The sequence below is a fragment of the Plecotus auritus genome, assembly GCF_963455305.1.
Source record: "Plecotus auritus genome assembly, chromosome: 12".
NCBI lineage: Eukaryota > Metazoa > Chordata > Mammalia > Chiroptera > Vespertilionidae > Plecotus > Plecotus auritus.
The window spans coordinates 24,550,356-24,577,440 of record NC_137778.1 but is presented as its reverse complement, the minus strand read 5'-3'; the positions used below and the strand labels follow the sequence as shown (position 1 = coordinate 24,577,440).

Sequence of the window (27,085 nt, the reverse complement as noted above, 5' to 3'; positions counted from 1 at the left end):
CATTTCCAACATACATTAATTATCTTGCCTTTAAAAAATAAGTCCTCTGAATGCTATTAGTCTATATTTGACAGACATGTGTATTTTTTTAAATGCTGCTGCTGGTGCTGCTATATTCATTTATGTAATATTTATTTAACTATCTACTATGTGTGTGACATCTCACAGTATGTAGCAAACAAGAGCAAAATAATAAGACAGGGGTGAGCTTGTCTGTACCAGGATTCCGAACAATACTGGTAACAAAGAAACACTGAGTTATGGGGAGTTTTGAACCCCTCCCACCCTTTTGTTTACAGCCTTGAAAAGGACCAAGCATCGCTGCCGGGGTCTCTTCACTGACCTTTTATAACCTCTTTTTAAAACCCAACTTGCTAAGTGAATAAAATGTTCCTTGTGTAAGCAATTAATCAGGAATTACTTGGGAGGTTTTTTATGAGGCCAATAGCAAGCAGTCTCCTGAGGCACTCAGCAAACTCTCTCTTTCAGTAAATAATTACTTAAGTTAAAATTATTTACTAAATTAAGTCATTCTTTTTGTGATATCTCTAAGACTTCAAGTAATTGGTTGGGTTCGCTTTAGTTTGGTGTTTTATAAAGGAAAAAATAGTGCTACATAATCAATTAACTGTGCAATTAACTATACATTTAGTACTTCAGAAACACTTTTTAATGACTTAGAACAGGTACAAAGAGCCCTGCCTGTTGTTGTTTTCTTAAGTCAGGTATAGTTTTCCATTTTGTTTAATGCAGCAATGCTGGGAAGGTATCAGCAGAGCATAACTTGCTATTTTTCATTTGCTGACAGTCAGCAATACGGCAAGTCCATCTCAGCCAGAGCCGTGAGCCGTGGCCACAGGCCCCTGCCCTGGGCTCCAGGAGGGAACTACTTGGCCTGGAGGCAGCTCCACCTCCGTCCTCTCTCCCCTCAGCTCCCACTGGAAGGACAGGCTCTCCTGGCAGCACCTTCCCTGTGCCTCCCAGGTTAGGAGGAAAGAGTAATGACCTCACCCTAGAGCTTCTTTCCTTTCTCCAAACCACAGCACTTCCCTGTTATCATTAGGAGAGAAAGAATGAGAAGTAAAATCCGAGTTAACTACCACCTTTAATTAACCACTTTTTGGTGTGTTCTTCATTTTTAGAAGTACAATGCAAGTCAACGGTTTTTAAGAGCAAGGAAGAAAGCTGAATTCCTCTCAGTGAACATCTGAACCTTGCAAGAGTATAGTCTATCACTTGATGCTTTTTCTCACATTTGGGGGTTCCTAGCCATGGATCACGAAGTGGGTGTCTACCGGGAACCAGGCATGAGGTTTCGGGTCTTTCAAGCAGGTTATCTCATGCAATCTTCATGACAAGTCTGTGATGTGGGTGCAGACAGCATACAGCCTCCAAAGTCCTCTGAGCCAATTCCTAGTATAAATGCCTCTTATAGACAGAATTTTTTCCCTATGGGGTCTGTTTCCCTAGAGAACCCTGACTAAGATAGGTCCCAGGTGTCAGATATTCTGCTTGATATTCAGGCATAATCCCCACGCTCAGTGGCTCAATGGTTTTCAGGTGACACCAACATTTCTGCATCTCACTCTCATGCAACGTGAGAAAGAGACAGGTGTGGGTTGAGATTGCAGTGGTACGTCTTTGAAGCCACATTAAAGATTTAGCCAATTATCCTAAAGACAATGGGAAGCTAGTGGTACATTTTAGTAGGAAAATTGTATGGCTAGGTTTGCATTGTTCAAAGATCTATATTAAAAAATAAATAAAACTTCATCAGAGTGACTGGGTTGGAGTGTGGCAAGAGCAGCCACTGGAAGCTCATGTAAGAGGTCTAGGAAAGAGTGGTTTCTAGGCCTAGAGCAGGGTCAGGGGAAAGAAGTGGAAAGATTCTATAGAACTTTGGTGAATGAGCAGAAATGGGGAGGGAGCTGGGAGCCAGGATGACTTCCTAGTCCCGGCTGGACAGTGAAGCCTTTCTGAGCCAGCAGGGAGAAAGGGGTGCAGATGGTGACCCTCTGATGTCTCTCCATTCCCTGCCAAATGAAGTGTAATCACATCACCCTGGGACTGAAGGCCTTCTGTAAGATGACCTCAGACTACACAGACATAGCTTCGCTGCTGCCCTCTGCTTACTCGGCTCTCCATCAAAGGTGATCTATCTGACCTTGCATAAGTAGTTTAACCTTCTCCTCCCCTTCTCCATCGCTTACACCCTATGGGGGATGACGAAGGGGTTCACTGCATTGAATAAAAGGACATGTCTCAGGGCTCAGAGACAGATGTCCACCTTCTGACACTGGTCTCCCCCAGGCTTCAAGATCTGCTGCTGTGGCACCAACAGGCACGTGAACTATGGACTTGATGGGGGACAAGCTGGGCGGGGGGGCGGCACACTTTCACCCTTGAGAGGGAAGTATTTCAGCTGCCAGCCAACCAGTCTCGACAAATGGAACCTTAGCCATTTTGAAGGAACTCTGTGAAAGAAAATTCTATTTGCATCTTCAATTGTACAAGTTACTTATAGCCAATGTATCCATAATATTTCTATAAGCATTTTATCTAGTACTATAGCCAGCCCTGGCAGGGAAATGGATTTTGTGGAGAAATGGATATAAACCAAGGTCCCAATGTGCATGAAGGAGAGCTCCTTGAGGTAGATTACTGGGGCTGGAGAGTGGCACAAATGGCAAAAGACACAGTCAACAAGATTTAGCTGAGCATCTACTATGTGCTAGGCACTATTCTATATTTTAAAAAGTAACAAATGAGACAAAAATCAATGTTCTCATGGAACTTGCACTCTATAGGAAGGAGACAGATTTTTAAAAACAATAAATAAGTAGATTTATTATAGTAAATTGTATATACATGCTAAGTTTTGTGTGGAAAAGAGAACCATGTAGGGGAGATTGGGAGTGATGGGGAGGGGAGTGTGTACAATTTACATGCAGCCACCAGGGCAGGCGCCATGGAGAAGGTGTCATGTGAGCCATATTTGAAGATGAGAGTGAGGCACAAGAATGTCCGGGAAAAGTGGTTCAGGCGGAGGGAGACAGGGCCAGTGCCTAAGCTGCAGGCAGGAGCCTCCTGTCATATCTGAGAGACAGGAAGGAGGCCAGTCTGGCTGGAGCCGAGTGAGCAGAGGGCCAGAGCAGTAGGAGATAAAGTTAGCATCACAGGACGTGGGAGATCAGGCTGAGAAGTGCCTTGAACTGGCCCCACTGGAAGGTCTGGGGGCAGAGGAGTGATTCAGGTTCTGTTGTAAAAGCAGCCCTCTGGCTACGGTGATGAGAATACGTGATGGAGGGCAGGGGCAGGAGAAGCCAGGCTGGGAGGCAATCATTGCAGGGACCCAGGCAGGGAGAGAGGGGCTGGGACCAGGCTGAGCGGCAGCGGTGACAAGAGGGGCTGATTCTGGATAGACTGGGAAAATACAGACAGTGGTATTTACAGTGGGTCTGGAGGATGAGAGAGCAGTCAAGGGTTTTTCCTAAGCTACAGGAAGGAATTGTCATTTACTGTGTTGGGAAAAATGGAGGACAGGACAAGAATATGTTTAGGAAGTAAATATAAGGAGTTCCATTTTGAGATTGTTAAATTTGTGATGTTCATTAGACATCCAAGTGAAAACACACACACACACACACACACACACACACACACACCTAAATCTGGAGTTCAAGGGGAAAGTCAAAGCTGTAGGTATATATGTGGGTCCTTTCCTCTGTAATAACAACAATTAAAACCACCTCCTCTTTCTCTTACCATCACCCCCTCGCCCCAAACTGTTTGTGCCCAGCCTTGTGCCCACTGAATTGAGAGAATGAGGGGGAAATCCCCCATGTCTATGGGCTTCTGGATGGGGGAGCTGGGTAAAGGGTGGTGCCCCTAGCTGAGGTGGGGACCACGGGAAGATGGTCAGGACCAGGTGGGCTGGTGCAAAGAGGCACATGAGGAACCAGGGGATGATGCTGGAATAGACTGGGATCAATCCAACCTAAGTCTTTCCCATGAGGTTTAGGAGCTTAACTTTGTTCTGCAGACAGGGAGCCATTAAGATTTGAGCCAAATAAACATAGTTACAAGTAAGAATCACGCCCTCTAGTTCTCTAAGCATTGTGAGGGCAGGGCCCAGGTTTTCTATGTGTGACTATCTACACACAACAGCTATTTAACACAATCACAACACGCCTGCCCCCACCCCGATTTGGGCCAATTATTGGGCACGCTTGCAGAAGATTTTTTTTTTCAGATGCAAGCGCACTGTGCAATGGGGTTGAATAAGCTAAATAAATCCATTCAGTATTTCTATAGAATTTTTAAAAAATCCAACTTAGAACAAGTAACAGCCCACTTACTTCTTCACAACTCAGTTCTCCCCAGCACCCCTATTGTCTGCCCAGACTGGGATAATGGGTAATTGTGTCCCAACATGCATTATGCTAAAACGCTTCTCTTTGCTCAGCTTCAATCATTATCAAAACCCAGCTTTTAATCTAACTTCATGATCACTAAGCAGCCCAACCAGCTGCAGCAGTGAATGCGGTGAAAGGAAACAGCTTAGGAGAGAGCGACTTTTCTCTAAGAAACAAAAGAATCATCTCCATCAAGTGACCCAGCACGAGAGAAGGAAGAGAGAGCTCCCGGAGCTGGTGAAAATAAAATTGCCCGTTAGGCCCTCTTCTCATTAGTTTTTCTTTCACACTTCACATTAGCTCCGTGAAAGGAAGATGAATTAAGAGTTAAATGCACCAAAATAACTTAGGCAATCTTTAAATAAGACTCGAGTGTGTTTACGTTTCCACTCAAAACCCTCTCCTTGTTGTTCCATTTGCCTGCCTTCCTCCCTTCTCTCTCGGCCCCTTTTCTTCCAGGCTCCCTCTGGATCTGCTTGTACAGCTGCTTCTCCTTAATGACTTTGCCCACTCCTTGAAACTCTTCCCACCCTTCAGGCCTAATCAGCCCAAAGGACCCTCTTTGTGTCCTTTCTCTTTCCAGCTCCCTCTGTCTGCCCTCAGCCCTTCTCCTCTACCCCCTTCTCCCCATCATGCCCCCTCCCATACCCACACTTTCTGACCTTCCCCCGCATTTCCCCACCCAAGCCCACGCTTTCTGGTATCTGATCTCAGAAGCCATCAGAAGCCAGATTTCTAGTGACAGAAAGCCATTGTTGTTTGCTGATGGCAGATGACATAAACGAGGCAACTGGCTTCAATTCACAATTAAAATAAGTCAAATGAAACAGGCAAACAAGACAGACCCAGGCTTGCAGATCTAAGGATGAACTCTGCGGAAGACAGTTGCCTTCCCCTTACTGCGCTGGCACTGCGCCCCAAAAGTGTGTTGTCTGGCCAATCCATTCTCAAATTCTAGATGGATGGGGCAGTGACAAATGACCACCCCACCGCCCCTCCTCAGTGACAGCCAGGCCCGGCTAATGCACACTGAAAAATCCCGTCTGGAAATACCTTGCCCAGATTGTTTATCTCTCTCCTTTCCCACTTTTGTTTCCAGCATACAGGGAACTTCTAAGTAGAAAATCAATAGGCGCTTTAATTACTGGCCCCCAATTCATCAGGGCCTCAACTGTAATTACTCTGCCTAAGCCAGGAGCCTCAGGAGCCAATAAACTGAGACAGCCGGGCAGTGGGTAACACGCAAGGTGAGAGGCCGGAGTCTACGGCTCAGCCTGGAGGAGCATCTGAGAGTGCCTGCTCCAGATCCCCTCCCCACCGTCCTGCCACCCCTCCCCAGGTCCCTTCCCCTGCTCGGCAGTGGGGAAGGCAGTCCCAAAAGGGGTCCCAGGGCAGAACCAGTGCCCAAAGCTGAACTGCTCCTGATTACTGCCCCTGCATCTCTGCGGCCAGGGTTCATTCATCCTGGGAACCCCAAGGGGTGGCTCTCAGGAAAATCCTCAGGGGGCCTCTCAGGGACTAAGTTGGTCCCACAGGACGATGCTGGGTTGTCTCAAGAAAGGCTCTTCTGGGATCTCCTTAAACCAGTGAGGGCTGATGGAATTGTCTCCCCCCGGAAAGCAGGAGTTCGTTTTTGGGATGGCTCAGAATAAAGGACTCCTTTGTGGCGGGTGAACCCATAACCCCTGCATGTGTGAAGCTGATTCCTCCTTCATGCCTCTGGGGCTTAGAGGCCAAAAATGGTGGCAAAATGAGCTCGGTTGCCCTGCCAGGTGCCTGCGCGGGCTGTGTTTCTGTTGAGAGAGAGCTGGGCTGCAACTGCCCTACTTCTGCACACACACCAGCCAGGGCTTCGAGTCTGAGCACGGAGCTATCGACTCGGCTGATCAATTTCCAAGTTGCAGGGAGCCAGGCCCATGAAAAATGACTGTTTTGCCCATCATCCCATCCCGCCCAGACAGTGGCTAATGCTAATGGAACAATTCTCCATTTAGAAATGGCTGTAAGCTTCTCTCTGTCCTTCTGCCTCCCACACGTCAGCGTTCCCACCTGAGCCCTCCACTCTGCTCTTCTCTCTCTCTGAGCTCATGCTCACCCTCAGCTTCAACTACCATTTCATCAGAGGTGATTCTCCATCCAAGTTCTTCATGCTTGGAGGACTGCAGCGTGGTATTCCTTCTGGATGGTCCAGTAATTATTACCCTTAACCTCGAGGTGCCTTAAAACAAAACCACTCTCCCCCACATAGTCCCTCGCCCCCACGCCCAAACGTTGTTTTCCATCCTGTAGCTTTCACTCTCGTGAATGGTGCCCAGGCTCCAGTCTTAAGTCATCACAACATGAACTCGCTCATGGACAGTCAGTCCCAGCAGCTCTGCCTTCCAAAGTACTCTGCTCACCCACCTCTGCCTCCCTTCCCACTGTCACCACCTTTATTCAGGCCCTGTTTATGCTGAGCCTGGTGCCTTTGAGAGCCCCCGTTTGGAACCTCCGCCCCCACAGTGCCCGTGGGTCTCAATCCGAGCTGTGCAACAATCACCCAGGGAGCGTTTCTTTTATATATACATACTAGAGACCCGATGCACGAAAATTTGGGCAAGAGGAGGCCTTCCTTCCACCAGCTGCCAGCACCGGCTTCCCTCTGGCACCTGGGACCGGGCTTCCTTCCTCTGGCCGCCTGTAGGCACCCGGAACTAGGCTGTCTTCCCTCAGGCCCCAGCTTCATCAGGAAGGAGGTCCAGAAGATGTCTGGTCTAATTAGCACATTACCCTTTTATTATTATAGATATATAGATATATACACATACATATATATACACATATCTATATATAAAAGCCTAATATGCAAATTGTCCCCATGGGAGTTCGACTGGGAGACTGATCGCTCGCTATGACATGCGATGACCACCAGGGAGCGACGCAAAATGAAGGAAGACCCTGGCTGGCAACCAGAAGGCCCCGATCAGTTCTGATCACTGGCCAGCCTAGGGACCCTACATGTGCACAAACTTTGTGCACCGGGCCTCTAGTATACATACACACATACACACACACACACACACACACACACACACACACACACACGTATTGATTTCAGTGAGGAAGGGAGAGGGAGAGATAGAAACATCAATGATGATGAGAATCATTGTTCACCTGCCTCCTGCTCACCTCCTACTGGGGATGGAGCCTGCAACCCAGGCATGTGCCCTTGACCAGAATCGAACCCGGGACCCTTCAGTAGGCAGGCCAACACTCTATCCACTGAGCCAGACCAGCCAGGGAAGGGAGCTTTTCTTAAACATCAATGATGACACCCATGACTGAGACCAATTAAACCAGAATAGCTGGACATGGGGGCATGGTGCTGGTTGTCTGAAAAGCTACTCAGGTGATTCTGATAGACAGCCAGGAGGGAGGAGCACCGCTCCAGCCACGCCAGACTGTTTGCTGTGTGCACCGCCCTCTGCTTGCCCCTCTTCTGCCTCCACTTTTCCCTCCAGTGGTAGAAATGGTCCCCATGCCTCCAAGCCCAAGGTCACCTCCTCTGTGGATCTTTCCAGATCCCTCCCCAGAACTACAGCAGTTACACACCACTCATGGTCCACACCTGCTCTTCCTTGTGCTGTGGTCTATGGTCTTGTCATCACCCCTTTACCTAATTGTCACCTCCCTGGAGCATCTGACTTGGAGCCAGAAGAGCTAAGTTTGCATTCTGACACCTCATGGATAAAACTTTGGCTGTGAAATTTTGGATAGCTTATTTAAAATCTGTTTCTTATTCTGCACAATGGGACTCATGATTCCTATCTATTTCATGGGAGTGCTGATAACAATGATGGTTGGTCTAACAATCTTGGTCCTTCACGTTGCTTAACAGTGGCTTAGACCAAATATGTAATAAATGGATGTTGAGTAAAGGAATAAATATATATGGATTTTTATTGCAGACTTTTTTACTCCTCCTAAAAATACTTCCAAATTAGAAAATCAATTCACTAACATGTGGCACCCAGGGTCAGAGCCCAGCACCTCCACAGCACAGTCAAGCGAGGAGACACCTGCTTCCCTAACTACCCTTGTCACAGGCCCTTGCTGTGACATTTAAACCATGTCCTTTCTGTCAGGTGTCAAAGCCAAGAGCATGGATGTCACAATTTCACTGTCTTCATGCAGGCTGGCCTCACGGATAAGTACAAGGGACACACACACACACACACACACACACACACACACACACAGGAGTACCTGCATAATGCCAACTTTCCCAGCAGCCATTCTCAGAGCAGTATACCAAGGATAAGGCCTCTGCCTGGAGTTCCTGGTCCACTCCCTCTGTACAGCATGGCAGAGGGCTCTGTCCCTTCAATACCCAAGGTTTCTACTGTCAGCGACCACCTAATGAGTTAATAAAATGTATTTTATAAGAGGGGGACATGAATTTGGGGAACTCTGAAGCAAAAGAAAGGGGGGAGCTTGAGGAGCCTGATGTCAAGCAAAATATCCTGCAGACCAGAGAGCATCTTCCAGGCAACCCCAGTGCTCTGCATGGCCCCTCCTCAGCCACCCTCTGCTGAGGCCAAGGCTGTCTCTGGCCTGCAATCCCCAGCTTCTGAGCTCCTTTAAATGCTCATTTACGTTTCTGGATGAATAATCTCTGAAAGCAACTGGGTTAGAAGAATCCTTTAGAGGCTAAAGTTTAGCCTGACTCACAGAACTTGCGCGAAGTAATTAGGAAACATTACCCAATTCACCCCATAAAACCCAGGAAAGGACTACCCCCACCCCCCACCTTGAAGCAGAGGAACTGGAGACTTGGATGGGGGACACAATAGCCAAGGTCACAGTTAGGCAAAAGCAAGGGGCTGAGCAGGCAGAACCCCTGTGTGGCTGTATTTGCAGACACCGCCTTTCCAGAAGTAATTGGGGTTAAATGAGGTTGTGAGCCTGGAGCCTGATCTGACAGGATCTGTGTCATAAGAGAGAGACTAGAGCTCCCTCTCTCTCCACCAAGTGCAGACACAGCAAGAATGTGGCCACCATAAACCAGGAAGGGCATCCTCACCAGGAATCGACTCAGCCAGCACCTTGATCTTGGACTTTCAGCCTCCAGGCTGTGAGACATAAATTCCTGTTGTTTCAGCCCTCAGTCTGTGGCCTTTGGTTACGATAGCTGATAAACGCACCTCCCCATCCTCAACTTATTCAGTCCTTCAGCCTCCAGGGGGTCACCTGCCCCAAGCCTGGCCCTGTGCTGGGGGCTCAGAGATGAACAAGGAGTTTACAAATAAATAAAGTTGATGTATAAATAGGTTGGTCACTTGGTTAACTACAGTAAAAGGCAGAATGAGATAAGTGGCCAAATAGAAGTATTTTTCTATGGGAACAAGAAGTAATGGATTTTCATTTCAGCAAAGCATTGGAGGCAGCGGAATTTGAGCCTGGGCTGCCTTTTAGGAAGAAGGTTCCCCGTCTGTTGGAGGAAGGAGGGCCCGGCCTCAGTCAGGGGGAAAGCCCATACTCCTGTTTTGCTCTTGTTGCCGCTGGTTTCAACTACCTCACTGGTACTTTGAGGATCTTTCTTAGAGACCCAAGTCAGGCCCCACCTTTTCTGTGAATACTTGCTGAGGCCGCAGGCCACACTGAGCAGGACTTGGCAACCAGCTAGTCCAGCCCTCTCATCTTACAGACTGGGGAAACTGAGGCTCGGCAAGGTCATGTGACCTGGACTTTGAGTTGATTTCTTGACTGCATTGCCTTCATTGCGCAGCCACATTCTGAGCTCCTTGCTTCCCCCCAGAGGCTGGCTCCCACTCCCCTCTCGGAGTTCAACTGAAATGTCCCCTGGTCCTGGAGGCCTTTCCTGACTGCCTTCGCGAAAGCAGCCCCTCTGCCGCCCAACATGCCCAGTTCGTCTCAGACACATTACCCTGCTTCACAACTTCCCTAGCACTTGCTGGTATCTCATTTGATAATTTGTTTACATGCTCATTATCTGTCTCCTTGAGTTAGAGTGTAAGCTCTTTAAGGACAAACCCATTTCTGTGGGCACAGCCTGGCACATAGAAAGTGCTCAGTAAATACTGTGGACACACTGGGCTGTGCTCTTGGTGGGTAACCAAACACCCACTGGCTTTGTCCACCCACCCAGGTCTCTAAACCAGACGGATCCGCCTGCACAAGCCTGGCTGCCTCTCACCTGAAGCAATGTAGCTGTGGTCCCACTTCTAAATATACCTCGTCTTCTCCTTCACTCCACTCCTGCATTTCCTCAGCTCCTGACATCAGCTTCACCTTCCTCTCAGGTCTCTTACTCACAGGGGCCCTCTCACTTCAACACACCCTAAGCCTCTCTTCTGTTTTCAGCAACAAGCCTCATCTCTTCTCCTTAGCTCCACATCCCCCTCACACACTCACACACAACCAGGAGGTAAAGCAATGCTTCTCAGAGGGTGACTCATCCTCCACCCTCGCCCCCCCCTCCGCCCTCCCTGCTCCCCTGCTCCACCTCCAGGCCACCACCCCAGTCAGATGTGCCTTCCTCCTTTGGGATCACAGGGCAGCAGTGAACCTGCACCAGGATTGACTTTGAAAGTCAATCATGAGTGCATGGCTGCTTCTCACGGGCTGTCAGAGGGAGGGACACCCAGGACTAGAGAGCCACCTCAATCCCGCCAGGTGTTCTCGTTCACCTGTCTGAGGGATAAGGTGCTTCTCCTCCCTTCATGCCTGGTTTTAGTCCCCGTGTTAGGCCGCTCCCACTGCCACCCCCCTCGGAGAGCTTCATTTTCTTGATGGGTGTTTCCTGGTCATTCCCTCCTCCTCTTTTTCCTTACCCGGCTTGAGTTGTGAATAATTCATGTGTTTCCATGATCCTGCCACGGCTTTTCTCCCTCATGAATCAAACCCCTGAGACACAGTTTATTTTCTCACCATCTTCTGGTCTGAGTTGCTGACAGGGCTGGGGTTTATTGCTGCAGGTCGTGAATGGAGGCCAATACTTACGTCTGTGTAAAAGACGATCATCGTTTTTCCCACCCGGGTCTGCTACGATGCTCCATCTTTCTAGTATATTTCAATAGGTGCATGATATGACATGGTTGGAAAGATAGATAGATAAATGAGTAGTTACACCAACAGATGCACAGACAGAATCATTTCCCCATAGAGCTTACGCAGTCACCTTTCTTATTTCAAGTTTCTGGAAAGAAGTTCCTCATATGCAGTGGATGCCCTAACCCCCAATTTGTAGCCCCCCTTCTGAAAAGTAGTCCTCACAAGGATCCTTATGATAGTTCAGCTTCTGTGTATGGGCTGCTTGGGTGTCATCTCATTCACACTGCCTCCAAATATCTACTGAGGACATGCTGTGCACCAGGGACTGAGAAGACCCCGGGAAGACAAAGCAAGCAAACAGAAAATAGACCTCTCCCTGATCCTTTGGACGTACCCACTACCAGGAGACTGGATATGTACTAATAAATGTGATACATTTATATAAAAGTTGATGTTTTTATTCTTAATATTTTGATTAAATTTAATAAAATTGGTATAAAAGTAAAGAAATTATGACCATGAAGTCAGGAAAACAGTTCTCTCCAGTGGAGGGAGGGGTTTGCGATCAGAGAGAACTGTACAGGGTGGCCTTGGAGTCCTGGTGATGTTCTATTGCTTGACCTCGATGGTGGTTACAGGGCACATTATTATTGATTACATTTTGATGTTTATATTTCATGTGTGCTTCTATAGATGTTACATTTCACAACTAAAAGAATTAAATGATAAATAGAAATTTATAAAGTTCCATGAGAGCATGTAACAGGCTTCTAGCTTGTCTGGGGATCGAAGGATGGCTTCCTGGAGGAAGAAGCACAGGAATTGAGATTTGTAGGTGAAGCTGAGTTAAGCAGAGGAAGGAAGGTATGGAGTGTTGGGATGGAGGGAGGGGAAGGATGCAGAGAAGGACGAGCATAGCACAGAGCAGAGCGTAGGAAGCCTGGGGACTCGAACCAAGTCCAGTGTGCCTGGAGCCCTGAAGGTGAAGACGAGCAAATCTCGAGGAAGAGACAGGAGCTGGACTGTGCAGAGCCTTGTTAAGGATTTTTGTTTATATCCCAAGATCAATGGGAAGTGCTTGAAGGTCTCAAGTAGGGGAGTGACATGATCAGATACACATATTGATGAGATCTCTAACATGTAGAAATAGATTAGAAGAGGAAACACTGTTTAGGCTTCTGCCTAAATTAGTGTGTCCCCAATTGGTAATTCTTGTTGATTTCAAATAAATGCTTTTGGGCTTCTTAAAAAAAAGAAGAAAGAAAAAGATTAGAAGAAGGCAAGAGAAGATATGGAGGCTAGTGAGGGTCTCATTTTAATTATAAAACAGGAAGATAATGAAAATTTAAATAAAGTGCTAGCAGGTTAGAGATGGAGATAAATGGACACGTGTTAAGAGATAATGGGAAGGTCAAGTTAACAGAAGTTGGCAGTGGATTTGTTGCATGTCTCCCCTGGAATATGTGTTTCATGAGCTCTGAGGGTTTGGCAATGCTGGATATTTGACACCTAGGACAGTTCCTGGAACAATAGCATCTCTTACCTGAGGATCTTCAATGTTTGTTTCTGCATCCCAGCATGTGTCATGGAAATGGAGGTGAAGTGATGGGAGACAGTGTCTGTGGTGCCAAATACATTTTAAAAATGCAATGAAGACAAAAAGCTTAGAGTGCTCAGGAGCTACCCTGGGGATTCCAGTTCTTTCATAGAATAGAAAAGTAAATGAAGTAGAAAATAGATTATTTAAATGATAGTAAATATGATGAAAGGAGAACATGTAAAGTTTCTAGTGCTACTGAGTATGCTAAATCACTAATCTCCAACAACATCTCAAAGATTACCCAGAGAAGGAATAAATGGCCAAACGCCAGCCAATGAATCTTTCCTCCAACAGATGATAGGGTATCCACTCTACATTGAATATTGAAGAGCAGCAATATAACTGGTAGAATCTTTGGAGTTGTAGGATGAAGTCCATGTTGTTGGTATTTAATATTTTTCTACTAGTAAGTTTAAAATTTTGATTCGAGGGGTTCTCTAGAGTTTGGGTTTGAACCTTAACATGATAGTAAAATTACACTCCAGACATCCCTCCCCCATTTCCTAAAGTACATTTGGCCAAATAAGAGTTAGAGGTGGTTGTTCATATAGTTTGTCTGTGGTCAGAGAAAGTCCATATACAAAGCAGAATATGCTCTGTGACTAAGCAAATAGCCTTTTTGCTGCTGGCAGGGCAATGAATGCCTAGGCAAGATCTGCATTTGAAGGGTAGACTTTTAGAGTCAAAATCAGGTCAGTGATATAGAACCTAAGAAAAAAAGCAGAAAAAAAATGTGATCACAAATTTTAACAAAAACTGGGTATTTTTAAAATATTCCTATTTTTCTAAAGTAATTTATATGATAGCATGACCTGTTTTCCTGACCTGGGTATTCCATCCTTACAGATGACCGAACAGGTGGTTTCCTTATTGGCATGATTTAAGGGACCCAGCAAAAGCTCCACTGTCCTAAATACCTCTACAGAGGCCTGTGACCAGTTTCTGACATTCTGCTGTTAAAGCTTCCTTCCTTTCTTTCCTCTGCTTCCTGTGAATGCCACTACCCAACCTATTAATCCATTAGCAATCATTTACACATAGGTGTGATTTAGTGGCTGGAGTCTTTCAAGGAAGGCAGCAGCTGGCTGAAATCAGATTGTAAGGAAGAATTAAAATAGGGGAGTCACAGAGAGGAACTAAACCTTTGTTGAGCACCTACTATGTGCTAGGAACTTCTCCAAGAGCATTGCATATATGAAATCATTGCATATAAGTCCTTTGACTTATGCAACAGGAGGGCTCAGAGAGAAATATCTGCCATTTGCCCAAGCAATGGAGTGACAAAGGCAGGAGTGACAAAGTCAGGGTCTCAGTTTGGAGCTGCAGAGCCTGGGAAGGGTGTCTGGGTGGGAGGGAGTGGCATTTAAGAGGAGAAATTCCAGGGTCTGAGGCACATCTTGGCAAACCTCACCATCCTAGTCTTCCAGCACTTCCTGAGGCCCTGAATTGTGTGTGGTTGTCTTCTTACTTTCTTTCTGAGGTTGTTCCTTGAGGAGTGTTTGCCTCCCTTTTGATTTTTTTAAACGAAAATTTAAATTTTTATTAGGTGCTCAGCCGCAGGATAAATACCCCATTTGAATTGCTGACACACAGATCAATAGGAAAGCACTTTCCCTGACTGGGGACCTGGCATGGGAGCCTCCCAGCCTCATCCTCTTTCCAGAAGAGAGGGAGTCGAAGAAACAGAGCAGACAATTTTCTTAAGCCACAGTTAAAGCCAACAGAATGAGCATTTAAGGATTCTGGTCTCAGGCATCTGTTGCTTTGCTTCTCTATTTCTCATTCTCAGTAGACAATCACACCTTTAACCCCTGTATGGCCAATCAGAGTGGTGTCATTGGCACGGGTGGTTGAGAACGGGCCTCATGTTTTTAAAATGAGAGCAGAACAGCGTCCCCCAATGTTCTGCAGAGATGAGAGATGTAGAGGTTCACAGGTCCCACCCACCTCCAAGTTCCCGCCATCATTCTCGGCTTGGAGATCTTGCAGTAAAAGACATGGAACAGTCTGACAGCTGTCAGAGGGGAGGGGAGAGGGATGACTGGGTAAAAGAAGGTGAAAGGATTAGCTAAAGAACATATATGCATAGACCATGGACACAGACAAGTGTGGTGATGGCCAGAGGGAAGGGGGGCAGAGGCTGGGAGGCGGGAGGAAATGGGGACATCTGTAATAGTGTCAACAATAAAAATAAAGAAAAAAAGCAAAACTAAAGTAAAATTAAAAATATATATAAGAATACATGTATTGAATAAAATTATTATATTCAATAGTGAATAAAATTCTGTTATGCTGTGCCTTTAATTTTCTGGGAAAAGAGGCAACAGGCTTGCATCCTACAACATAGCTAAGATCTCATACCTAAAGCACCCAAGCTGTTGGTAATTCTCCCGTAGGTGCCCTGACAGGAAGGCCCCAATTCCAATCTCCTTCTTCAGTCTCATCTCCCACCATTCTCACCACGATCCTGTGATTCTGTGTCCAGCTACATCACAGTTCTCAGTTGCCTTCCAACATAATCTTTCTAACTCAGAGCCTTTGCACATGCTGTTCTTCTCTAGTTAAACAGTATGTCACCCCACCTCATCAGATGTCATATTACAAAGTGGTATGCCTGAAATTTATGTAATGTTATTAACCAACGTTATCCCAATAAATTTAATTTTAAAAATCGTAATACAATAAATAACACAAATCTATTATCTAAAAAATTAACTTAAAAAGGCAAAGGGCAAAATGTCTCAAGGAACAGGAGTCAGGTCTCCTCCCAGGTTTCCCATGTGGCAGAGTGGGGGGTTGTCAGGTGGGAACCCAGCCACTCTGTTAAATGTGGTCACCAGAGGCCCCAGGACACCCTCCTCCCACCCCCACAAAGCACAGAAGCAATGGAAACGTGCATGTGCAGAGAGAGTCCCAAACTGGTCACAGTCTCTTGGGCTCCAGCCAGAGAGAAGAGGAGCTCTGGGGCCCTGCGAGGGGACCCTGGAGGGGTGGGAGGGAGGCTGCTGCCAGAAGAGCTGCCACAGAACCTCTCTAGTGCTTTATTCCCCTTCCCTCCCAGCCTCCCAGCATGGCTGCCTGAGCCTTTCAGTCTCACTAAATTAAGCTGATAAAATTAAAAAGGGGGTGGAGTGGAGAGAAGGGTATGGCACGCTCCTACTTTGCATTTTAATAACTCTTGTCCTGTGCCTCAGACCATGTGTAATAAGAGATGGACTGCGAGTGGCCTCCTTCCCCTCCCACTCAGTACATATCAGGGCCCAGATCAGCCGCACCCTTTCCTCGCTCTCCTCCAGGATATTGCACTTGGCCCTTCCTTGGATGAAGGATGGTTGGAGGATGCCAAACCCTTGGCATGATCTGCTGACCTCTTGAGGGTCAGGTCTGGAAGAGCATCCTTGGTGACCCAGAGACACACTCTCTAGGGACCTGTGCCTACACAGGCCGCATTGCTGCCCTGGTTTTTCCAAGGGGCCTGTTACAGGGATACAGACAGGGGGCCACTCCAGGAAGGTAAGAGCCATATCATTTGGTCAGTCAACCTCCCTCTGAGTGGCTGCCCCCAGTACTGTGGCCCTGAGGCCTTTCAAGACTGAGGATACCTGGTGTGGAGATGAAAAGAGGGCAGGTTGAAATGCACTGCGTGTCTCCCAGATGCACTTGCTCCTGCAGCCAGTCTCAGGTCACATGGTGTCTTGCCATTCCATGAAGAGAATATGTGTCAAGTAGCCATGTGATCCCTGACCTCCACTCTCCTTTTCTGCCATAGACATTTCCATTAATAAAGAAGTCTACTGATAGAACACCTCTGTGTGCTAAAGGCTGTGATGAGCCTTGCTGTAGAAAATGACATCTCATTTCACACACACAGCAAGTCTGAGAGGTAGGAACTACTTATCCTATTTCAGGGGTGAGGAAACAGAGGCTCGGAGAAGTCAAGTGACTTCTCCAATGCCACACAGCCAGTATGTGGGAGAGCCAGGATTCAAATGCTTGTTCGGCACCATTTCAGCCTGCCCTCCTACTGGCCCAGCGTGGACAGTAGAGGATGCAAGGTGGTCGGTGGAGACAGCTCGGCTGGGGTGGGTCAGGGCTTTGCAGTCTCAGGACCCACATCTCATCTGGGGCGATGAAAAGAAGAAACCTGTTCCTTACCTGGAACCTATATAATTTTATTAACCAATGTCACCCAAATTTTTAAAAATTCCAGAGTTCTTACTGATTTGATTCAGAATGATTAGTGAATACCACCAGACCTAAAATTGTTGACTTTTTGCATAAATTCCATGTTTTTTGGATTACTTTGGTTTTGCTACTGAATATCTATAATTTTGAATAGTTGAAAGGTTCTACTTTGCCAGTGTTATGGATTAAAAATAATGTGGTCTGTACAACATGAAACTCTAATTGTTTGGGCTCACTATTGAAAGAAAAGTGGACACCCCAAAAATTGTGCATCTTCAAAAAATGACTCCTAGTGGTGATGGTTGCCCAACAACATGAATGTACTTAATGCCATTGAACTGTAAACTTAAAAATGGTTAAAATGATGAATTTTGTGTTATGTATATTTTACCACAATAAAACAAATGGCCTTTCCACTTGAATGTACACAGCAAATGGACCCTGAAAAAAAGAAAAGAAAAGCCAACCTCCCTCAAATTGTTTTATTGAAAGCCAGACTCCCGACTGAAGCCGCTGTATTTTGGCAGCGCTTTCTCCCTTTTCTCTTTTTCTCCCGCTGCTTCTCCACAGCCCACAGAGATAAGGGGAGAGCGCATCATTGCGGGTGCCTCCCCGATCCCACCTCACTTGGGGTGTGTGGGCGCGTGCACATGAGCTCTTGCGCTGGTGGCTCTCAGTCAGAGAAAGGCAGGAAGCCTTGAACTGACCTGCACCTGAAGTATAGATACAGATGAAGGCTTTCGCTTTTAGAGTGACTTTCATCGGTATTAAACTTCATTTATATCTCTATAAATATATACGGCGCTGAACGAGGGGCTTTATGGCTGGGTTTATAAGTTCCATCGCCCTGTGGCACAGACTGGGTCACCCACCGAGAGGAAAAAGCCACCTTGTAGATTGTGTGGCCTCTGGCCTTTCCCGCATCACCGTTTGCAGGGCTGTCATCTGGTATTTGGGGCCTCCCCTTTCCGCGGGCAGGGCTCCCTGCTCTGATGTTGCCCTCTGCCCTTTGCAGGCCCCTCCACCCCTGGCTCACAGCTGGCCTGCTGTCAGCTGACTTCCTCTCCACATCTGTCCCTTGGCCAGGCCCCACTGCTGACCTTGGTATTGACAAGCCCATAGGAGATGGCAGGACAGGCTTGCAAAACCTGGTTTATTAATGAATCTGTTTTACGGAAATCCATTTAGATAAACAGACCATACACAGCTGCCGGCGCTCGGTGGCTACAGGGCTTACAATACTTCACCAGGCAGGCAGCAGCTCCTCTCCTGATGCGCTTGTGGAGATAAATTCAAGGTAATCTATATAAACTCGAGCCTTTGAAATTGCGCACAGTCGAAAAATTCAAACAATTACTCTAACCCAGCCAGGAGGTGGCCGTTGATGTTCTTCTTATGGAAAACATAATTATAAAGGAAGGGAAAAGGTTTCATAAATAACACGCAGAATGGCAGAGACTCTGGAGGGAGGGGAAGGCGAGAGAACAGGATTCCTAAGGTTCCTGGCCTCCAGCTGCGAGTGGAACGGGCTCAGAAACCTGCTGTCTTCTTAAGGCCCAAATTAATTTTCAGTCTAGTACAATTTCCAGGTAATTAATTGGTGAGAGGCATCTTTCAGATATTTAAAATATCAGCTGCCAGGCTCTTGGTAATAAAGGAGGAGGAGAAAAAATAGCCAACACATGCCCCTAAAAGCAAGGTGATGTCAAACAAGGGCCAACCCAGCCCATTAGCACTTGAAGAGAATATAAAATCCAGGTCAGCCCAGATCATTGTCAGCTTGTTTTAAGGTGACACCCCTCCCCAGGGGTCCTCAAATTTTTTAAACAGGGGGCCAGTTCACTGTCCCTCAGACCGTTGGAGGGCCAGACTATAGTTTAAAAAAAACACTATGAACAAATTCCTATGCGCACTGCAGGCCCGGGACGAGTAGGCTGCTAAGCAGGACAGGCAGCGGCACCCCGGCAGGCCGCATGTGGCCCGCGGGCCATAGTTTGAGGATGCCTGCTAGACTTTGGGGGAAGGGAGGGGAGGGAGGTGGAGAGGCTTCTGGTGAGGACCCTCAAATTAAGATCACAAGTCAGGACCTGGTGGGGCAGGAATTTGAAGCCAAGTATTTTGGTAATAAGCCCCCAGACCTTGCTTCTTACTGCATGTGTGGCTCAGGATGGGAAAGGGTGTGACTAAGGCAGAAACAGCATAGAGAAGGGAAAGAGCTTGGGCTCCCTTTCAAACAGACTGGGTTCAAAGCCAACCCCACTACCTATTAGCTGTGTCCTCAGGCAAGCTACCTAGCCTCTCTGAATTTGGGGACTTTGTTTCCCTCATCTATGCATTCTGTCCCTTGTGGTCTTCAAAGGAAAAAGCTATGACCATGGTCTCCCTTTCTCATTTGGCTGCAGAAGGTTTTCCTTGGCAACCCTCCTGCTAAATGTTGTAGGAATTGAATAACAGATTGGACAACAATGAGCGCAGCACTTTCCACACAGCAACCTCCAATAGATGAGAATTACCAGTTCCCGATATTGTGAGAATCCAGAGCAATACTCTATTGCACCACCTGGTACAGCGCCTTGCATCCATCAGTAATAGTTATTACTAATATAATTATTATTAAGCAATGGAAACAAGTGTGGGAACCCCTGTACTTAAGTTGAGCAAAACCAACAGCATATTAAAAAGTTTTGATTGGGCCTTACTGTGTGCCAGGCCCTGTGCTGAGCTCTCCTGGACCTTATAGAACAGGTGGTGATGTAGGTGGAGAGTCACCTAGATTTGCACATATAAAGTTAGCAGTAATGCAAGATGTAAAATTCCCCTAAAGGTCCTTAGGAGAAATCACAATGGAGCCATTATTCATGGCCAGATGAAGATAAAAGAATAGAAGAAAGCAGTTAAGACGAAGGCTGCCTACCTGGGTTTGAATTTCTCCTCTATCACTTGTTAGCTGTGGAAAGTTGAGCAAGTCAGTTATATCACTATGCCTCAGTTTCCTCGTCTATAAAATGGGTATATGTCATAATGTTTTAGCCACCAAGTGATATAAATTATTTGAAGTGCTTATTAATAGTAATGACAACAAACATTTATTAAGGGCATTCTCTATGTCAAGCACTTGACTAAAGCTCTTAGCAGGCACTCAGTCAGTGTTGGCTAGCATTATCATTACCCGATAGAAAGATCCAAGCTACCAGGACCCATGATTATGAATTCTTAGGTGGACTAGGATCAAAGACCAAATTCCAGCCCAGAGAGTTGTTAAGCTGTTTTCAAATGTTAGCCATTCTGGTTTAATACTGTCCTGGAATCAATGTTCTAGGCTTTTTCCTCTCTGTTTCCTTCATACCATGTAGTATGATGAGAATTCATCTAGATTAAAAGAACCATAAATTCCTCCTGGGTCCTGATAATCATTTTTTTTTTGTTTGTTTGTTAATCTTCACCTGGGGATATTTTTTCATTGATTTTTAGAGAGAGTAGAAGGGAGAGAGAAAGACAGAAAGAAACATTGATTTGAGAGAGACACATCGATTGGTTGCCTCCTGCATGCACCCCAACCAGGGCCAGGGAACCTGCAACCAAGGTATGTGCCCTTGTCCGGAATTGAACCCAGAATCCTTCAGTCTGAGGGCCAACACTCTATTCACTGAGCCAAACCAGCTAGGGCAACAATCTTTTATTGAGTCATCTGCAGCCAGAGCCTACGATGTTATTACAGGATCCAAAAAAGGGTGAGCGTGGCGGTGCCTGTTCTAAGGACAGAAAACGCTAGGAGATCAGGGTTAGAATCCTTCAGAAAACTGTGATGCATCTTTTGCTCATTTGTCACTGACCCCAGAACTCCTTCTCTCATTGTGGAGTCTCATCTTGTAATGCATACACTGAGAAGGACCCAGAGATATACCTACCAAGGGGCTTCTCTGTCTTCTGGCACCTCTCTGGGGTAAGATTGGGGCACATCAGCTGGGGAATAGAGGAGAGTTTAGGATTCAAGTCTACTTGAACTTGTCTATTACCTTCTCAACAATGAGAGCCAGGAGCCAGAATGCAGGAGCCAGACCCAACTCATTGATTTGCCTCAAAGAAGCCACCTTCTTAGTCTTTATGAGGGAAAGGGAAAATTTTCAACTCAATGGGAACCATGACCAGAGAGTGTCCCTTTTCCCCTTGGTTGAAGGGCAAAGCATAGGCAATGGTCCACAATTAAAGGAGAAAAAGAGGAAGCAACAGGAATGACCATCAATGGATGAATGAATTAACAAAATGTGGTAAATAAATAAATGAAATATTACTAAACCTTAAAAGGAAATGACATTTTGCTGCACATGCTGTAATATAGATGAACCTTGAAAACATTATACTAAGTGACATAGGTCAGACACAAAAAGACAAATATGGTATAATTCTACTTAGATGAGGTACCTAGAGGAGTCAAATTCATACAAATGGAAAGTAGAATGGTGGTTGCTAGAGGCCATGGCCGGGGCAATGGAGAATTGTTGTTTAATGGGTATAGAGGTTGAGTTTGAGAAGATGGAAACCTTCCAAAGATGGATGGAGGTGATGGTTGCACAACAGTGTCAATGTACTTAATGCCACTGAACTGTAAACTTAAAAAGGGTTATAAAGGTAAATTTTATGTTATATGTACTTCATCACAAAAAAATAAAATAAAAAATAAAGGACAGAAAGAGAAGAGGCCAAGACTGCTTATGTTCCCTTGCCAGCTGACACATGGGTTACTTGCTGTGTTCTAGTTATCAATACTATTCTAGCCCAAAGTCATGTTTCAAGGTAGAGATGGAGAGATTCTTACATACAGTTGGCAACAGCTTTTAAACATCTCAATTCCAGCTTCCCCTTCCCACTGAGTTTGCTCTGCAGATGAAACTCCAGTTAAGCAGGACTCTCATCTGATCTTTGTTAACAGTCTATGGTCAACACTAGGCAAAGAGGCCTCTGCACTTCTCCCAAGCCATCTACTGGAACTGGTTTGGTAATGATCACTCAAATTTTGTGTTTCTGCACAAAATTCTGCCTAGACATTCAGGAACCCACACTGTGACTGTCTTCTAACTTGCCATGACCTGGTGGCTTAGCAACTCATGCTCCACTCAGGGATCCTCGCTGGGAGAGCTGAGTCAGGAAGGAGCCTCCCATAAATGTGCTCGCTTACTCTGAATGAATAGTGCATTCCCTGAGGCAGGTGATCCCAGAAAGGGCAGCGCCAGGAAGAAGATGCTTAGTAAAGGCTCTGAGTGAAGAAAGGCAGAGGACATGTTCATCTACCAAGCATCCAAAGAGCTCTCTGACCTACTTGGTCAAATTTTGAGATCTACTAAATATTCTGATTTACTGGTTTATCTACCACAAACTGAGTTTTTAGTTGAGGACCTCATGCTTGAATTGTGCACAAAAGGCCCCATTTCTATGTTATATTCTCTAAACATAGAGCATTTACAGATACCAGGTGGGTATAGGGGTGTGTGTGTGTGTGTGTGTATGTGTGTGTATGTGTGTGTGTGTGTGTGTGTGTGTTTTCCACCAAAATCATCAAAACCTGATAACTCCACTGCTTCTTCATGATAAAATAGAAGAGAGACTCCCTATCCTAACCTACAACCAGGGATGGAAGAAGGAAGAATGGAGACATCCTTAATGGAACTATGATAGTATATGATGGGACATGAGTCTCTGCAAAGTGTCTTCTGGTTCTAAAGCCATTTTTCAATAAGGAGAAACAACAATCTTAGCCATGACCTTTGTGGATGGAGCCAAATTTCATGGCATAAATACTATCACAATGAATGCTCCTCTCTCTTCCCCTACTATCCTTACACACGTACTCTTTCCTCCTGGAATCCAGATAGGATGACTTATGCCCAACCACCTGAACGCTTAATTCCAAGTTTTGAATAGAAATTTTAACATCCTTTCCACGTACTTCACCATCAAATAACTTAGGTCATCTCAGAAGTAGGGGCTTGCAGGGGTCTCTTCTCTGTGGTTCCTATTTGGACTTGACTGTGGTACACACACACACACACACACACACACACACACAAACACACTCACAATGACCACTTGACTTTCCAACACCATGACCATAACCTTGGACAAAGAATGCACCCCTCCCCTACCCTCTCTGTCACCCAGCCAGTGACAGTAACCTCAGAACTCTGAAATGTTCTCTTAAAAGTCTAGGATCTACATAACATTCTCATTAAGTATCACCTTAAGCAATATATTTCTATTGCAACATGTAGCAGTGGAAGCTATGTTAATAGGAGTCAGAGAGTGATGGAGTGGGGGAAGGGAAAATTGATTGGAAGGAAGCACAAGGGAACTTTTGTATACCTTGTTTGGGGTAGTGGTTAACACAAACGTCAAAACTCACTAATCTGAATACTTAAGATCAGTACATTTTATTGTATAAAAACTATACCTGGGTTTTTGGGGTTTTTTTAGTAACAGCAGTGCTCTCCAGGTCAAAGATGTTAACCCATGGCTGTGGAGAATAAGGCAGGGTGCCCACCTTCTCCTTCCTCCACCTTTCCCCATATCTCTCCCATCCCCGGATCTCAGAGGCAGCCAGCAGAGTCTTCCCTGCTCTGTGAACAAGGGCTGGATATGAGAACACAGTGGCTGTTTCTCCAAAATGCTGGCCAGATGGGAGGGCAAGGGCTGCCAGCGGAGCAGAAGTTGGTATGTGAGGTGGGTTTGTGTCCATCTCCTATTACTTCACTAAGGTTTCTTTAGGTGCTCAGAGCCCAGCCGTCTCCTGCTCCTTAGTCATCCTCCCCATATTTTGAGCCACCAAGGATGCAATGGAGGCACTTGCAGAGAAGGCTCAGAGGAGAGGGAAATCATTAAACACCTAGAACCAAGACACTCATGGCAATGTGCCCCAGAAGGGTGCCTTCAACTGGAATTTCTGGGACAAGGTGAGTATGGCAATCAGGTGTGTGACATCAGTTCAGCCTAGAGGCCACAAGCCTGGGCTTCACTCTTCATAGTAAGCCCAGAGAGCTCTTTGCCTGGCTCCTAGCCATCTTCTTGGCTGAGAACCTGAGGCCAGCAGTTCCTGAGACTCCTGGCTGATTCTCATTCTTCACCAGGGTGAAGTCACTGCTCCACAGTTGCAACTCTGTCCACTGGGGAGCAATCCATCTCTGCTCCTCCACACATGAGCATTTCTGCACCTCAGAGGTGATGAGATATTAGGAGACCAGAAGTGTTATTATCCCTTTTGCTATGCTCAAGCCTAGCACTTCCAACTTCTATGTCTCCCCATTTATTAAGTGGGCCCAGTAAGGACACTGAACACTTCTTTTGGAGAGAATTTAAGGGCATTAATAAGATAATGACCACTAAGCACAGTGACTTCAGTAATAAATGGTGCTTTGGGACAGGTTTCACTGCAAGGGCATGGATTTTTTTTAAACCTTCAGGGCCATGTCATGCAGAAAGCTATCCACTCTCTTGCTCAAACTGAGAGGTTTCAAGGGTGGGAGGAGTTGGGAGAGTTGAAATACGAATGTGTCAGTGTTGGTTTCTGATGCTCTGCTTCTCTATTTCAATCTTCCTTCCCCGCCATTACAACCTCTGACTGCACTCTTTTCCTCACCGCGTTCACTGATGCGGAGGTTACTGGATCTTCAATGGCAAGCATAGTCAAAACCAAACCAAACTGAAAACAGTGCTGCCATTCACTCAGGACTATGTCTATCACCAGAACAAGAGCAGAAAGTACTTTGTTCAGCTTGGAAGAGGGGCCCAGGGTGCTGAATTAAAAGCAAGAGAGACTGCAACCTAGAGTTCATTGGGGTTATGAAGGAGTGATCCTGCCCCTCCCTGGAGACTGGATGATGAAAGGAAGTCCCCAACACCACTTGTTGAACGGTCCCACCCGAGCATATATGGGTAAAACCAAAGGAGGGAGCAAGCAGATAGTGTCTCCCAGGCAAACCCAAGGCAGATGCGGGGAGTTAATGAATATATTTCTTAGAGGCAAGAAGCAGAGGAGACAGAGCAGAGCCTTGCAGAAAGAAGTAGCAATGAAATTTAAAGTAACGATGAACCTGTTTGTGGTGCCCCTCAGTGCTGAAAGACATAACACTACTCCGAGCCTGCCTCAGTCTGCTTCCCCAGACATGTGGGGGCAAACCCTTCTCCTGAGCTGTCTTCCACAGGCAGAAAACGGGACAGAACAGATGTTGTCCTCAACCATACACAGACAAGGATGGCAGCAAAGTGGAGGGCACTTCCTGCCTCCTTGCAAATGAAGTATAATTCACATCAGCCAACCTTGGCAAAGCTCAAGACACTTTCCTGCCACTGTGAGGTCAGGGGGACCTCAGCCCCCCAAACCACTCCATCCTGATGCTCACCTGTCGCACCTGTCCACTTGCCATGGATCCACACCAGGAGAGAAAGTAAAAGGTCAGATTGGTCTCCTCCCACAGCAAGAGCCCAGAGAATCCTGGGGAAAATTGACATTTTAACAACCATCTCTTCCACCTCTCTCAGAAGAGCATAACTTTTACCTCCACTCCCAAGCCCCCAGACTTCCTTTGCAACACTTTACCACCATGCATGGCTTGTCAGGAAAGAGTTAACGAAGATGCATGACTAATTCCCCAAACCTTCTCTCTTATCTACATAGAAGAACAACCCTACCCAGAGACACAGAAACCAACTGTCAATTTAGCTCAGACCTCACCTGTCTTATGCAACAGCATAAGACACTCACGCACACGCACACCCCTAAGGCCGGAGTCCACATCCCCCTTTAATTCGGTAGACATAGTTTTGTGCCCTTTTTCGCTACGCAGAACCCAGCTCCAGGGCAGCAGAGAGACAGATGCAACCTTAGTGCCAAATGCCTTGCAGGAACACACAGACACACAGGAAGGGAAAAGCATCTCGTAGCTCTCCGCGGTGCTGAAATCACGCCAGCGAGAAAACCGAAGGAGCGAGTGCGCTGGACTTACCAGGCTGGCGGTGGGCGGCGGGGGAGCGAGAGGAGCTTTCTGCGAAGAGGTTCCTTGCCTGTGCGGACTGGAGCCGGCGGATGCGCTCACCTAGAGAACCCACCTCTCTCCCTTCTCTTCCCTTCCTCCTTTTCTGGGAGGAAGAGAGGAGGCTCCAAGCTGGCAGGGCTGGAGTGGAAGGAGGAAGAGGAGGCAACCAAAATAAGATCAAAAAGTCAGGCGGCTTTACTCCACTCGTGGTAATTCCTTGGGTCAGGAAGGACCCCTCTGCTCCCACTCTCTGTGTCTGCTCCTTCCTCCTTCTCTGCGTGTTGAGCCAACAGCCTTCGCACAGTCGGTTCCTGCCTCTGACGTGAAGGAGACGAGGAAGCCTGGGACTGCTTTGCGCTCTCTCTCTCTCTCTCTCTCTCTCTCTCTCTCTCTCTCTCAAGCGCTCTCTCTTTTCCCCTCTTGCTGAAATTTCAGCAGCATATTTTTTAAGCCTCCGTTTTTTCCATCCCCCTACAAGCGGCCCCCTAGTGGACAGAAAGGGAACGCATCCTCTTGAGTAGTCCAGATTCAGAAACAGGAATGCTCCTGGTACCCGCAAACTCTTGGGGCTGCTTCCACTCAGACAGGGTCCTGTACAGCCAGAGTCTTCTTGTGGGGGAGGTTCCAAGTGAGTTAAGGTCCTGGCTCAACAGAAAGACACACTGCAACGCACCAGGGTCTGCAGCCAGGTGAGGTATATATCTATACCCAAGGCACCCCAGCAGGGAAGACTTCAGGAGCCAGGGAATGTGGGGAACCGAGGAGAGGGTATCTAGCCAGCACCTCATCTAACACCCTAATATGGCTTT

The 27,085-nt window shown here is 46.6% G+C and overlaps 1 protein-coding gene across 3 annotated transcripts in view; it reads right to left on the bottom strand.

Moving 5' to 3' along the window:
• The window catches only part of TNR (tenascin R), a 321,400-nt gene extending 295,025 nt beyond the window's left edge, over positions 1–26,375 (bottom strand). For all 3 annotated transcript variants that reach the window (XM_080648668.1, XM_080648669.1, XM_080648670.1), the window contains exon 1: positions 26,247–26,375. The gene's annotated coding sequence lies outside the window, so the exon portion shown is untranslated. The remainder of the gene's footprint in view (positions 1–26,246) is intronic.
• Between the last annotated feature and the right edge of the window lie 710 nt (positions 26,376–27,085).